This window comes from Echinops telfairi, unplaced genomic scaffold (genome assembly GCF_000313985.2).
Source record: "Echinops telfairi isolate 266 unplaced genomic scaffold, ASM31398v2 ScPeMD7_7356;HRSCAF=8355, whole genome shotgun sequence".
Lineage (NCBI taxonomy): Eukaryota > Metazoa > Chordata > Mammalia > Afrosoricida > Tenrecidae > Echinops > Echinops telfairi.
The window spans coordinates 1,850,896-1,864,076 of NW_022111256.1; the positions used below are offsets into that span (position 1 = coordinate 1,850,896).

At 44.2% G+C, this 13,181-nt stretch overlaps 1 pseudogene; it reads right to left on the minus strand.

Annotated features, from left to right (window-relative positions):
• Positions 1-7,345: 7,345 nt before the first annotated feature.
• Positions 7,346-13,181, minus strand: part of LOC101657115 — a 10,325-nt pseudogene continuing 4,489 nt past the window's right edge.

Consider the following 13,181-nt stretch of genomic DNA (forward strand, 5'->3'; position numbering starts at 1 on the left):
TCTATCTATCTACACATATGTAGAGAAAGATGGAACTTTCTACTACAGTAAAGGTTATAGTCTTGGGAACCCACTGGCAAAGTTCTACTCTGGCCTATAGAGTTGCTATGAGTCAGCATGGACTCTTATGGATGGTAATGAGTGAATGAGATGCATATATACATACACACATATAAGTATATATACCCCCACACCACTAGTTCTGCTTCTGGAGAGAAACTGAATTAGGTGCTAGATTCTTATTAGATGGTAATTTTAGGTTTTAGATATCTTTAAAAAAATTTCACCAACTATATTATCAACTCCATTTGTACCCACAGTAAATACTTTCTAGTCAATGAAAAAAAAAATCCAAAGAACTATTGGACATATATGATGTGCTAGCTACTCTTCTAAATATCATGCTCATATGTAACCCCAAACAGTCCTCAAACAACCCTAGCAGGGTGATAACCTTATTAGATCCACATTGTAAATTCAGAAACTGAGGCACTGCCATGAAGTAGGAGAGCTAGAATTTGAACCCAGGGCACCTGGCTTCAGAGCTCAGGTGCTAAGCTGACTCTTCATGAAGCTAGTGAATGTGGTACTAGCACCACTGTTGGCCCTCTTGCCTTTGATTATTGAGTGGGTGAAGGGGCTGGAGGGAAGCTCCTCACCCCTCGGCCTTAGGAGCTGTGCATCTTGAAGGTGCCCTCAACAAGTTGTCTTTGATTTTTAAGACCTGAAAACAGGTGATGAGTTTGTACCTTGACCCTGGCTCTGCTACTATTGGTGCGGTGAAGTAAAATTTCTTAATATGAACCATATCCATTTCTCTATAACTCCCACCAAATAATTGAGTGAGATCATGCAAAAAAGGTGTGGAAGACTCAAACTCAGGGGACTGGTCAATTTGGCCATCCCCCTGGCTATAAGGATGAGGCATCCTGGAAGCACGGAAGAGAGAATTCCTGGGACCATCAAGAAAGATGACCCACCAGCAGAGTATGTTTTTCAAGATCCCTGCCTGCAGTGGCAGAGGCAGGAGAGACTATGTCACACTGAGTCCAGAAGCGGCAGCACTGAGACCAGAGACCAAGGGACCGGAACACTGTGAGGTCGAGCAGTCTTTCTGGCCCACAAGGCAGGACCAGGGGACCATGTGACTGAGAGGCTGAGGACCAAAGGAAAATTTGGCTGCTGGCTGAGGAGAGGGTACTGCTGTGGACAAAAGACTGTAACCTTAATTTAAAAAATTTTTTTAAAAGTTTTATTGACATATAATTCACATACCATACAATGCAATTCACTAGTGCCATCATATTAAGAAGAATTGTGCAATCATTACCATAATCAACTTTAGAGCATTTTCTTCTTTCTTATACTCATGATTGTTGGCGCTCCATTTCCCCACAACCTCACCTGCCATGCCCTAGAAATTATTAATCCAGTTGCCGTCTCTATAGATTTACCCGTCCTGGATTCCCTATACAGAAACACTTATAAAACAAAGACAAAACCCAAAAAGAACCCAACAACAACAACAACAACAAAAAACAAACAAAACAGAGAAAAACCTCAATGGAAAAGAAAGCAGAAAATATGAAAAAAACTGGAAGAACCTTAAAATTGGCCCCAAAGGAGATCGAATGATCCGAAGGACATCGTGTTTGGTGAAGTAGTGGGGCAGCAAAACAGAGGAAAATCATTGACAGTGGGTGGACACAGCGGCTGCGTCCATGGACTCAAACTTGAGAACAACTGTGAGGACACAGAGGACCGGGCAGGGCTTTATTCTGCCGTACACAGGGTGGCTGTGAGTAGAAACCCACTTGATGAGAAGCAACAGCAACAACAACAACAACAACAACAACAACAGTAGCTGCACCCACATTGTAGTCCTGGGCTGTCATCCATTGGCCATCGTCAAAGCAAGACATCGGAACCAAACTAAAATTCAAGGACTACCAACCCCATAGCCTTGGGAGAGCGGTCATTTGTTTCTTGTCCCACGAGGGCATTTTATTTTTAAGTCCAAGGAAGTATTTCAGTCCCTCAAATCTGCTACATGTGAGTTTAAAGTAAAGTCCAGTTCGCTTAGTGGGGTTTCCAATGGTGGCCTATGAAGGATGTTGCCCATTGAGAGGACAGAGTCTAAAGTACTAGTACACGTGGTCTGGGTCACCAAGGGCCGGAGAGAAAAAGTACCAATTAGGAACCTACTATAGGGGATATTCTCCCCTTCTCTGACACAAACATGCCCCCTGGCCCCCCCTTGATGTGTGTTTCCAGACAGTTTCACTCACTGCTCTTATAGGAGGGTCTGTCGATTGGGGATGACCTTAGCACTGTTGTGTGGCAGAAACGGATTGGTCTTCTCCTTCTCTCTACAACATGAGAAACTGACCCCAGCTGGAGAGAGGCCCCCTCATTCAAAGTGGTTTTGAGGATGTTCAAATAAGGGAGGCACACTGCTTCGTTGCTTGGGGGACCAGAGTATCTGTAACATTTTTATGATCCTAATTTGTGGGTGACCTGTTCAGTTCTCCAGTAACCCCCATAATTGTGAGTATTGTCTGAGAGTGCTGTGTGGCCACTGCAGTGGGTCATCAAACAGGAGAGAAGTGGAGTGCCGCGGGAGGACCTGCTGGTGTTAGAAGGATGGAGAGTGGAGCGATGTCTGACCTCTGTTGGTCAAGGACTGGTGTGGAGATGGAGGCTCCTTTTCCTTTAGGTAGCTGTGTTAGTCTGGGTACTTTAGAGAAACAAATCCATAGAAACTCCTGTATAAGAGAGAGTTTTATATAAAGGTTAAGTGTGCATCAAGAAAACATCCCAACCCAGTGCTGCCCAAGCCCACAAGTCCAACATTAACCCATTTGTCCAACACCAGTCCACAAACCTCCATCTCACAAAACAGACACAACGATGCCGACTGCAGGAGGAAAGCTGAGTCAGTGAATGTGTAATCATCTCAGCATTGGCAGGGGTCTCCATACAGGTGCTCCATGACCCAGGACTGCATTGGGGTAGGTCCATGTGGCTTCTCCTTGGGGATGTCTTACAGGAAGTGAGCCTTGCCAGCTGAAGCAGGGAACTGCTCAGGCAGCTGCACCCTGGTGTGACCATCAGAAAGCAAGAGACCCAAGAACTCAAAAGGTGAGGATCACTGAGCCATTTATCCCTCCGCCCTTCAATTAACCCCACATATGTTTATTGACCAGGTTGGCACAATAAACTAACTAACTCAGTAGCTAAAGGAGGTCAGATATAGCTCCCACACCCTTTGAACAGTTGGTGTGTTTCTTTTCGAACCTCCCCTTCACAGCTGCAGATAGGGGAGAGGGTGGGGATGCGAGTGCCCTGTGGAGCTGCCCCTTGCACTGTGGTAGGGGATGCCAGCTTCTGGGTGGGGACTTCTTTCTCTCCACTCTGGGATGATGTTGGCTCTTCTGGGTGGCGGTTAGGGATTCAGGAAGAGGAGACCAGAGGCTCGCTCTCTCTGGACATGGGTGAAATGTATATAACGATAAAATAAAATATTTAATTCAGATGATCTTTGTTTTTTGAGTGATCTCTTTCTTATTGTTAAATTTTAACAATGGGTACAAATCCTTTATTAGATACGTGTTTTGCAATTATTTTCTCCCAATCTGTCTTTTTATTCTCTTAAGAAAGTCTTTTCTTTTCCATTTCTTTAGGGACATTGATTACATCACACAAATTCTCACGCTCCCAGAATCAACTGGATATCAGTGAGTTTGGTGAGTTTTAGTTTTCGGAGTTGCTCCTTCCCCATTAATATACGTTTACTGCCCCCCCCACCCCCAGCTTCCTATCTAGTCATTTAAACTATTATTCGACTCAAAGAAAACGTCAGGGGATAGTTCAGGTTTGAGTTTTAAAGACGATCTTAGGGCAATCTCGTTTCAGGGGTTTGTCCAGCTTCCATGGCTCCTGACAGTCCAGAGTCCATTAGAATATGAAGTTCCATTCTGTATCCTCTTCCTCCCACCGCCCCCTTTGAGAAAGATTCTTCTCTGGAATCTTTGATCAAAATGTTCAGTAATGGGAGCTGGATGCCTCCCCGTTCTGGTCTCGTGGCAAAGGAGGCAGTTGTGCACGGAGTCCACAGTTACTCATCTCCTCTCCCTGGTCTTGACCTTCCTCCCTCTGCAGCTCCAGGTGATTGGAGACCAATGGACTTGCCTTGGATGGCCACTTCAAGCTTTGAAGACCCCAGGCACTACATTAGAAGAGCAGCCTTCAACATGATATTAGACCAAGAAATTAGCATGGTCCATTAAAATGAAATATTTTAAACAGCTGAAAATTGAAAAGGAAAACAAAAAAGAACCTAACTGGGCATCCATTTAGAGCTGCTTGTACTTTCCCTCCTGTTCAGGGGGGTGGACGTCTCTCAGCGCGGATCCTCCCCCAAGGATCTCCTGGCCAGTTGTCGGCTTCCCCAGGTGTCTGACAATGAGGAGAGTTTAAGTATGGATTAAGTATAAATTAATGTTAAGGAAATATCGTTCCTTTTATTAGGCGTTAAGATAGCATTGTGGTTGTTTTGTGAAGAATCTTTATCTTTTAGAGATATTGAAGTTTTTAATGGGCAGGAAGGTGTGATGTTTGCAAGTCACCCTAATATTTCCAATCCCAAAAGTAAGGGCGATACATGAGAATGGAAAAGCGGAGGTAATTGTTAACACTGGCTGATAGGTGTGTGCACTTCCTTACACTATTCTTTCTTAATTGTGTGTACGCTTGAACATTTTCATATTAAAAAAAATTCCCTCCAACTTTGTCTCCTGTCAGCCTAGCACTCCCTCCCTAAAATAATAATGACTTTTTTTGTTGTTGAGGAAAATAGAAGTGTCTTTATTTATAGATATATGATAGTATGTACAGATCATTTTTAAAGTCTGAAAAAATCCCTTTCTGATCCAAGAAGAAAATTGAGAATATTTCAAATTACAAGGCCAATATATTAAAATCAATGATATATTTTTAAATTTAAAACATTTTTATTTGAAAGATCATTTTACTGGGGGGTGACTATTTTTAAAAATATATTTCTGTACACAAATAGAAATGTAAATATGAGGGTAAGTAAAAAAGGAAACATTGCTACAAAATCATAGAAACCTTTACTAAACAAAAATATCAAGCTGTAAAACTATCATGTCATTTGAGTCTCTATACTTCTGAAGGTGATATTTCTATCCCTCTATAGAGGGGTTATAAGGAAGGGATGATTCAACCAAGGTGTAGTATAGCACCGATGAATCACACATCATCCCTATAGTTTCTGAATGCTTCCTCCCCTAACACACCCAACCATAAAATTATTTGCGTTGTTACTTCATCACTGTCATCTTGCTACTGTTATGAATTGGGCGACCCCTGTGAAAGGGTCGTTTGATCTCCAAAGGGGTCGTGACCCACAGGTTGAGAACTGCTGAATTAGGCTGTCCAGGTGGTGGGGAAAGCTGTGTGATAGACTACTTTCCCTTTTCCCCCATGTTTTCCAAAGCTGACTTTTCTTCCTTCCCCGACTAAGGGCACCCTGAGGCCACAGTTGGACTCTGGCAGGCCCCATGCTGCTCCCATGGGGCAGAGACTTTGAGTGGTTGGAGCCTTTCAATGTCTCCAGCAGTTCCTAATCCACTTCCACTTGAGCTCACCCCCCTCTGAGGCAAGCCCATGCTGCCCCACCCACCTCTTGGTTGGTCCTTACTTGTATGTAGCCTGTAAGCCCCATCCTTGACCTGCCCTCTAGGGTCATTACCCTCGGGTTCGTTACCCTAGTCTTTCCAAATGAAACTCTCTTAATCCTTTTGGAAAGGCATGGGGTGGTAGAAGAGACATGGGAGGCGGAGATCTGCCTCCAGGCCCAGCTCTGCCACTTACTTGCTGTTGGCCTTGGCCGGAGTGATGCTTTTGGGGACCCCGGTTTCATGGTGTGTAAAAGGCTCAGCAACCGCTCCCTTTTTCGGATCATTGTAGGGTTCATGGAAAGCTCCCTGCAGTCAGACAACAGAGGACATCGGTGAGTGCTTAGACTGCCCTTTTGGCTCCTTCACTGCTCCTTGGGGGGTGGGGGGAGGTTGGAGGTGTTCTGGGAATGCAGAGTACAGACTCCTGCTGCCCTCTCTGGTTCTCCGGCTTCCTCTGTCCACTCCATCCCCTTCCCTTCCTCAGACATTGATGTCTTCTTCCCCAGAAATACTCCCTCAGTTCTAGCTCTGACCTCCACTCACCACACTGCACCCTTCTTGGCACGGACACATCCAGGCCTGTTCTCGCACACGTTTAGAACCACAGGCATGCACTTGGTTCGTCATGCTTACACAATCATTGCCCACATCTGGCACCTTCTCTCCCCCTGCCCCCCAGGCCATCTTTGTTTGCTTCGGTGGCTTCCTGGTCAGCTTGCTTCTCCCATCACCTTCTGCACCACCTTCTCAGCTCCTCCATCTCCTGTCCTCACCATCTGTCCCTTCTCCCAGCAGAGAGGAAGAGCTGTAGCCAAACCAACCTGGAGGTGATGCAGGGACATGGTAGGAGGGGGATGTTATTTGCTTCTAGGACTGGCTTCTGGTGGGGAGGGGGGGTCGCATGATTATTTACCTCTTGCCCCCTCCATGTCTGCCTTCTGGAGGGGTTGCTTGTGGTTTTATCAGCAGAGTGGTTTACCCAGAGCGGACTGCACTTTCCACTGAAACTGAAACTAAACTAAACAAAACAAGCAAACAAACAAGAAGCCCATTTGGGGATTAGTGGATGCAGAATGCCATGTCCCGAGACCCAGTATTTGACAGCAGAATTCCGGTTCTCCAGGAATCGAGTGACCCATTCAGGTCATCCACCTTAAGTGTCCTTCTGAATCTTGAAGGAATGAGTTCCCTGGAATCCCCTTCAGGCTCAACAAGGGCTTTTCAGGTAAACCACCTCCTGGCGAGCATTTTGCCTTAGGCCTTGGGTTCCTTTGGAAAATTAGTCACACAAGCAGCTAGCTGGTAGAAGTGGAAACTCCAGGGTCTGAGGGGAGGCACGTCCTTGGTGACTGTTTGTGTAACCTGCCCTATCCTCGGATGTTCTGATGAAATGACAATAGCAATGGCCTATCTGGCCCACTTTCATTGGCCTCTTAGAAAGTTCCCCCCACAGGTTTGGATGACACTGCCTGATCCGACTTGTCCATTCACAATAAATATCTTTTGCTCCACTACTTTCCCCCACATTTTATACTTTTAATAATTTAGCACCTAAAACTGTACTAAGCATATTTCTTCAAGAACGTTTTGTGAAATTCAGATCACAATGTAGCATTTGCAAGTCTGTGTCTTTCTTTGGATCATCTACATCTTTTGCACAGTATGGCAGGTAACATCGCCACCCACCTCCCGTCAGCGTTGAAGTTGGCCTGAGGCTGGGCTGGGCCAGTGAGATGAAGCGTGTCCACACAGAGTATTTTCCATATGGAGATCTTCGTCTCCAGTCCTTTGCTCTTGTTTCTCACTGGCCTGCTCTTCAGCTTTCTTTTTTGTTTTTGTTTTTTTTTCTAGTTCTGCAAGAAGAGCTGCAGTATCATCATCACTCTCCTCTTCAATATCATGCTCTTCATCCTCTTCGTCTATATCAAGGTTGGCGGCAGGAATCTGGTCCATCCTGGGCATCTTTGACACTGAAGAGGTCGTACGGTCTTGGGTTGGATGATCTCTACTATTTTCTCTCGCAGCAGTTCTCTCTCTTCCATTTCTCTTCAGAAGTTACACTGGGAACTTCTTCAGGGGCACCCTCAATGGTTTGTCTGTATTTTATCCTTGTTTGGAAGGACAGGTCTCTGCTTGAATACGCCTTTGAGAGCTGGTTCAAATCATCTTCTCCTTTTCTCCATCCACCACTTGCAGCTTCAAAAGTTGGCCTGGCTGCAGTTGTCTTTTATGTGTTTGCCTGAGGTCCCATGCTGCAGCCTCTGGAGATCAGTACTTGTGTTTTATTGACTATGAAAAGTATTCGATAGTGTGGATCTTAACAAATATACATGGAATTCCAGAAGAGTTAATCATGCTCATGCGGAACCTGTACATGGATTGAGAGGTAGGTGTTGAAACATAAAAGGGAATAAAGAGTTCATGGTTTAAAACCAGGAAAGATGTGCATCAGTACTGTATCATTTCACCATGCTTATTGGAAGGGCATCTCAAGGAGATAAAGAAAAATATTATAATGAAATGCACACATACCAAGAGTTAAAAACACAAAACAAAAGAAGAACACATTCAGCATATCTAAAACTGAAAAACTTAAGAAAAAAATCAAGCCTTGGATTGCCATATTGAAAGATTCTATGGGCAAAATATTGAATGACGCAGAAAGTAGCAAAAGAAAATGGAAAGAACACACAGAGTCACTGTACCAAAAAGACTGATTTGACATTCAACCATTTCAAGAGATAGGATATGACCAAGAACCGCTGGTACTGACGGAAGACGTCCAAGCTGCATTAAAAGCATAGTCAAAAACAAGGCTCCAGGAATGATGGAATACCAGTTGAAATGTTCCACAAGCTGATATACAAGCTGAAAGGACTCCCTCATCTACGCCAAGAAATTGGGAAGACAGCTACTGGGCCAACTGACTGGAAGATATTCCTATTTGTACCCATTCCAAAGAAAGGTGACTCAGCAGAATGTGCAAATTATAGAACAATATCATTGATATCACATGCAAGTAAAATTTTGCTGAAGATCATCCAACAAGGGTGGAAGCAATACTTTGGCAGAGAGCTGACAGAGGTTCAGGCCAGACTTAGAAGAGGATATGGAACTAGGGATATCATTGCTGATGTCAGATTGATCTTGGCTGAAAGCAAAGAGTACCAGAAAGATCTTTACCTGTGTTTTATTGACGATGCAAAGGTATTCATGGACTCTGTGGATCATAACAAATTATGCATAGGTTGGAAAATAATGAGAATCCCAGAACACTGCATTGTGCTCACGCAGAATCTGTACATGGATGAAGAGGAAGTTGTGCAAACAAAAGGGAATACTGAGTGGTTTAGAATTAGGACCTGTCCACCAGGGCTGTATCCTTTCACCATACTTATTCACCTGAATGCTGAGTAAATCATCAGCGAAGCGAGGCTATATGAAGAAGGAAGCCTTAGGGTTGGAGAAAAGATTATTCACAACCTTGCACATGACCTTCCGTATGCAGATGACACAAGCTTGCTTGCTGAAAGTGAGGACTTGAAGTACTTGCTGATGAAGAGCAAGGATTGCAGCCTTCAATATGGATTACAACTTAACGCAAGAAAGCCAGAATCCTCACGACTGGACCAGTAGGTAACATCATGGTAAATGGAGGAAAGATTGAATTTATCAAAGATTTCCTCTAACTTAGATCCATAATCAGTGCTCATGGAAGCAGCAGTCAAGAGATCAAGTGACGCATTGCAGCGCACCTCCCTCAAGACCTGCTGCACAAGCCCTCTTACAATGTTGAAAAGCAACGGTATTATTTGGAGGATTAAGGTGCACCTGATCCAAACCATACTATTTTCAATCACCTCATTTACATGTAAAACTTGGACATTGAATAAGGAAGATCAAAGAAGAATCAATGCGCTTGAATTATGGTGCTGCCAGCCTGTGTGATCACGAGGTGTTGAAGGGCTCAGGTATCAGACATCAAAGAACCAAAATTCAAATCATTGTGAATGAGGGGGAGTACAGATTGGGGACCCAAGAACCATCTGTCGGCAACTGGACATCCCCTTACATAAGGGTCGCAGGGAGGAGACGAGCCAGTCAGGGTGCAGTGTAGCAACAATGAAACATACAACTTTCTTCTAGTTCCTAAATGCTGCCCCCCCCCACTATCATGATCCCAATTCTACCTTAAAAATATGACTAGACCAGAGGATGTACACTGGTACAGATAGGAACTGGAAACATAGGGAATCCAGGACAGATGATCCCTTCAGGATCAGTGGTTAGAGTGGCGATACCAGGAGGGTGGAGGGAGGGGGTGGGGTAGAAAGGGGGAATGGATCACAAGGATGTACACATAACTCCCTCCCTGGGGGATGGACAACAGAAAAGTGGGTGAACGGAGACGTCAGAAGGTGTAGGCTATGACAAAATAATAATAACTTATAAATTATCACGGGTTCATGAGGGAAGAGGGAGTGGGGAGGAAGGGGAAAAACAAGGAGCTGATACCAAGGGCTCAAGTGGAAAGCAAATGTTTTGAGAATGATGATGGCAGCAAAGGTACAAATGCGCTGGACACAATGTATGGATGGATGGATTGTGATATGAGTTGTACGAGCCCCCAATAAAATGATAAAAAAAAATTGTGGTGCTGGTGAGGAAAATTGGAAGTACCATGGACTGCCAAAAGAACAAACAAATCTGTCTTGGAAGAAGTACAGCTAGAATATTCCTTAGAGGCAAGGACACCAGGACTGAGTTTTGGGGCATAGTACGAGGAGAGAGCAGTCCTTGTAAAAGGGCACCGTGCTTGCTAGCGAGGTAGTGAAAAAGAGGAAGGCCCTGGATGGGATTGTGCCATGGACACAGGGGCTGCAAAGCTGGCTTTGACTCTGCCAACCATTGTAAGCACGGTGCCGGCCAGGCAGTGTTCGCTTCTGTTGTGGTTGGGTTTGTTATGACTTAGAAATGACGCGATGCCCCTGACAGCAACAAGCACACGGATTCTAGTGTTTCTTTAAGCATTGAACTTTTTGACAGCATGTTTCCTATGCCTGGTGGAATATGCTTATCTCTTTGGAGGCCGCTTTGTTCCAAGAGTGTTTAAGCAGAATTCTACTTTCGAATTGTTCTGGGGAAATTTTCTCATGTAATCCTGCATAGGAAGTCCCTTGAGGGAAGGGGTCATTTGATTCTTTTATAACTTTGCTGAAGTTTATCCATTTTCTTTGAGGTTATCTTGTTATTTATTGTTTTTTTCCCAAGTTTAAGACAATGTGTTTTATCTTGGAGTCTGCTTGTTTCCTCTCTGATAAAGTATTTTGTATCCCCACTATTCTCTCTATATCCTTTAGAATGATCTTCATGCAGATTGCTGTTGCTGGTTCCCTATTTCCAGTCTTTTAAGTTGGCTTTACTTTTCTGACTGCAATGATTGGCTTGACTTCTAGGTGGTGGTGTCTTGTGTGTTGATCAGCTTGATGTTTGCTGTTAATGTTGACTCTCAGTTCAAAGAAATCCTCTTATTACTTTTTGAAAGCTTGGCCTTGTTTTGGCAATTTAATTTTTCCTTTCCTGGAAATGCCCTTATTTCTTCCTCATCTTTGGTGGACAATTGTGCTGGACATAAGACGCTTAGTTGGCTTTCTTTTTCTTTTGGCATTCTATAGATGTCATCTCATTATCTCTTTGCCTTCATGGTTTCTGCTGAAAAATCTAAGTGTAGCCTTACTGACTCGTTGGTGGGTAACTTAATTTTCCTTGAGTGGCATGCAGAATTTTTTCCTTGCCTTTGATTTTGGAAAGTTTCATTATGATACCTTGTAGTGACTTTCTTTTGGGGGCTATCATATTTGGGGGTTGGATGGTTAGTTTCCCTTCTTTCATGATGTCAGAAATGCTATTTTTTTTCCCTAAGCAGATCTTTGACAAATTTTCTGTACTTTAATTTTACTTCCTCCTGTTCTAGATTTCTGACCAAACATATATTATTCCTCTTGATGGTGCTCCATATAATTCTTAGGATTTTTTGGATCTTTTTATGGATCATCCTCAGATTGACAGAATTATCTTCAAGCTCACTAATTTGGCCTGGTTTTTTTTTGCCCCTGTAGCTCTCTCAATCTTTTCTTTTTTCCTTCTTTCTTTCCATTATTGAGCATACCCAAGAACCATTCTTCTGAATTCTTTTTCTGATAGTTCCAATGCCTTATCTTCCTCAGAGAGGTCTTTCGGCTCCATATATCAGTCACCTGTTTGCCACAGGCTGTCTTATTTCTTTGTGTGAATTACAGTGTTTTTGTAGGACCTGCAATTGTCTACTGACTCTGAGACACAGTGGAGTTTTTAAAGGTGTGTTTATTAGTTGATCAGGTGGTACTGGAGTGGGTGGTAGCCCTTGCACACTTGGTGCAACTGCTGGAGGTGCAACAGTGGATAGATTATGTGGGGAGAGTTATCTCTGTCAGATTGAACGAGACGGGACTGATCAAAATAAAAAAGGACAAACCTACAACAGCAAAAACCCAAGCAAACCAGTACACACAAAAACTAAAAACAAAAATAAAAAACAAATAAAAGAAACCAAAAATCAAACCCAAACAAAAAAATAATAGCAATGACCCCTGGCTGGAACCAGCAGCTGCTGTCTAGTTTTCAGTCACGAGTATGAGCTTGTTCCTATATGAGTCATAGGAATGTAGCTATGGGTGTGTGGGGGTGAGGGGTGGAGACTTTTCTGGACACCAGGGGCTTATGGAAAGTTAGGGGTGATTCCCATGTCTCACGTGGACAGTTTATTTAAAAAAAAAAAAGAATAAAACAAAAGAAAAACAAAACAGAAACAAACCCAAGCCAGCCAGCCCCAGGACCCCCAGTGACCGGCAAGCCTGTGGATGACAAGTGGGTGTTTGCCGCAGCCCCACAGCCCTCCATAGGGCACCCAGATGTGTGGGCCCTGCTTGCCTAGCTCCACTTTGCTTTTTTTAAGCCCTAACATGAGACTGGTAGCCTCAACCCTCAAGTTCTGCTCTGCTGTTTGAAAAACACGGGCCTCAGACTCTGGGAGCCTCTAGGACCCTGCCTCTCGTGCAGAATGGGGAAGTCACCCTGTGTTGCCCCTGCATGCTGCTCCACTGTGCTAGGTAAACAGCCCAGAGGACTCCAGTTGCCCCATGCTGCTGGTGATAGCTCCCTGGAGAATGGGAGTGTGTATGTCTCACCCCACCACCCTGTTTTACCGTCTTAGTGATAGAAAAGAAAAATGCTCCCACTCTAACTCTGGTAGGCCCAGTCCACTGGGGAATGTATGTGCCAGTGACCCCTCTGTGTATCCAGAGCCCTGGGCATCAGGCTGGTTCATTCTCTTCTATAATGGCCCCTCATGTGTGTGCTGGACCTGCCAGGTCGGCCTCACGTCTGTCTGTACTCACGGCCCTGACAACGTGGGGAATTTGCCGTGCAGTGTCTCTG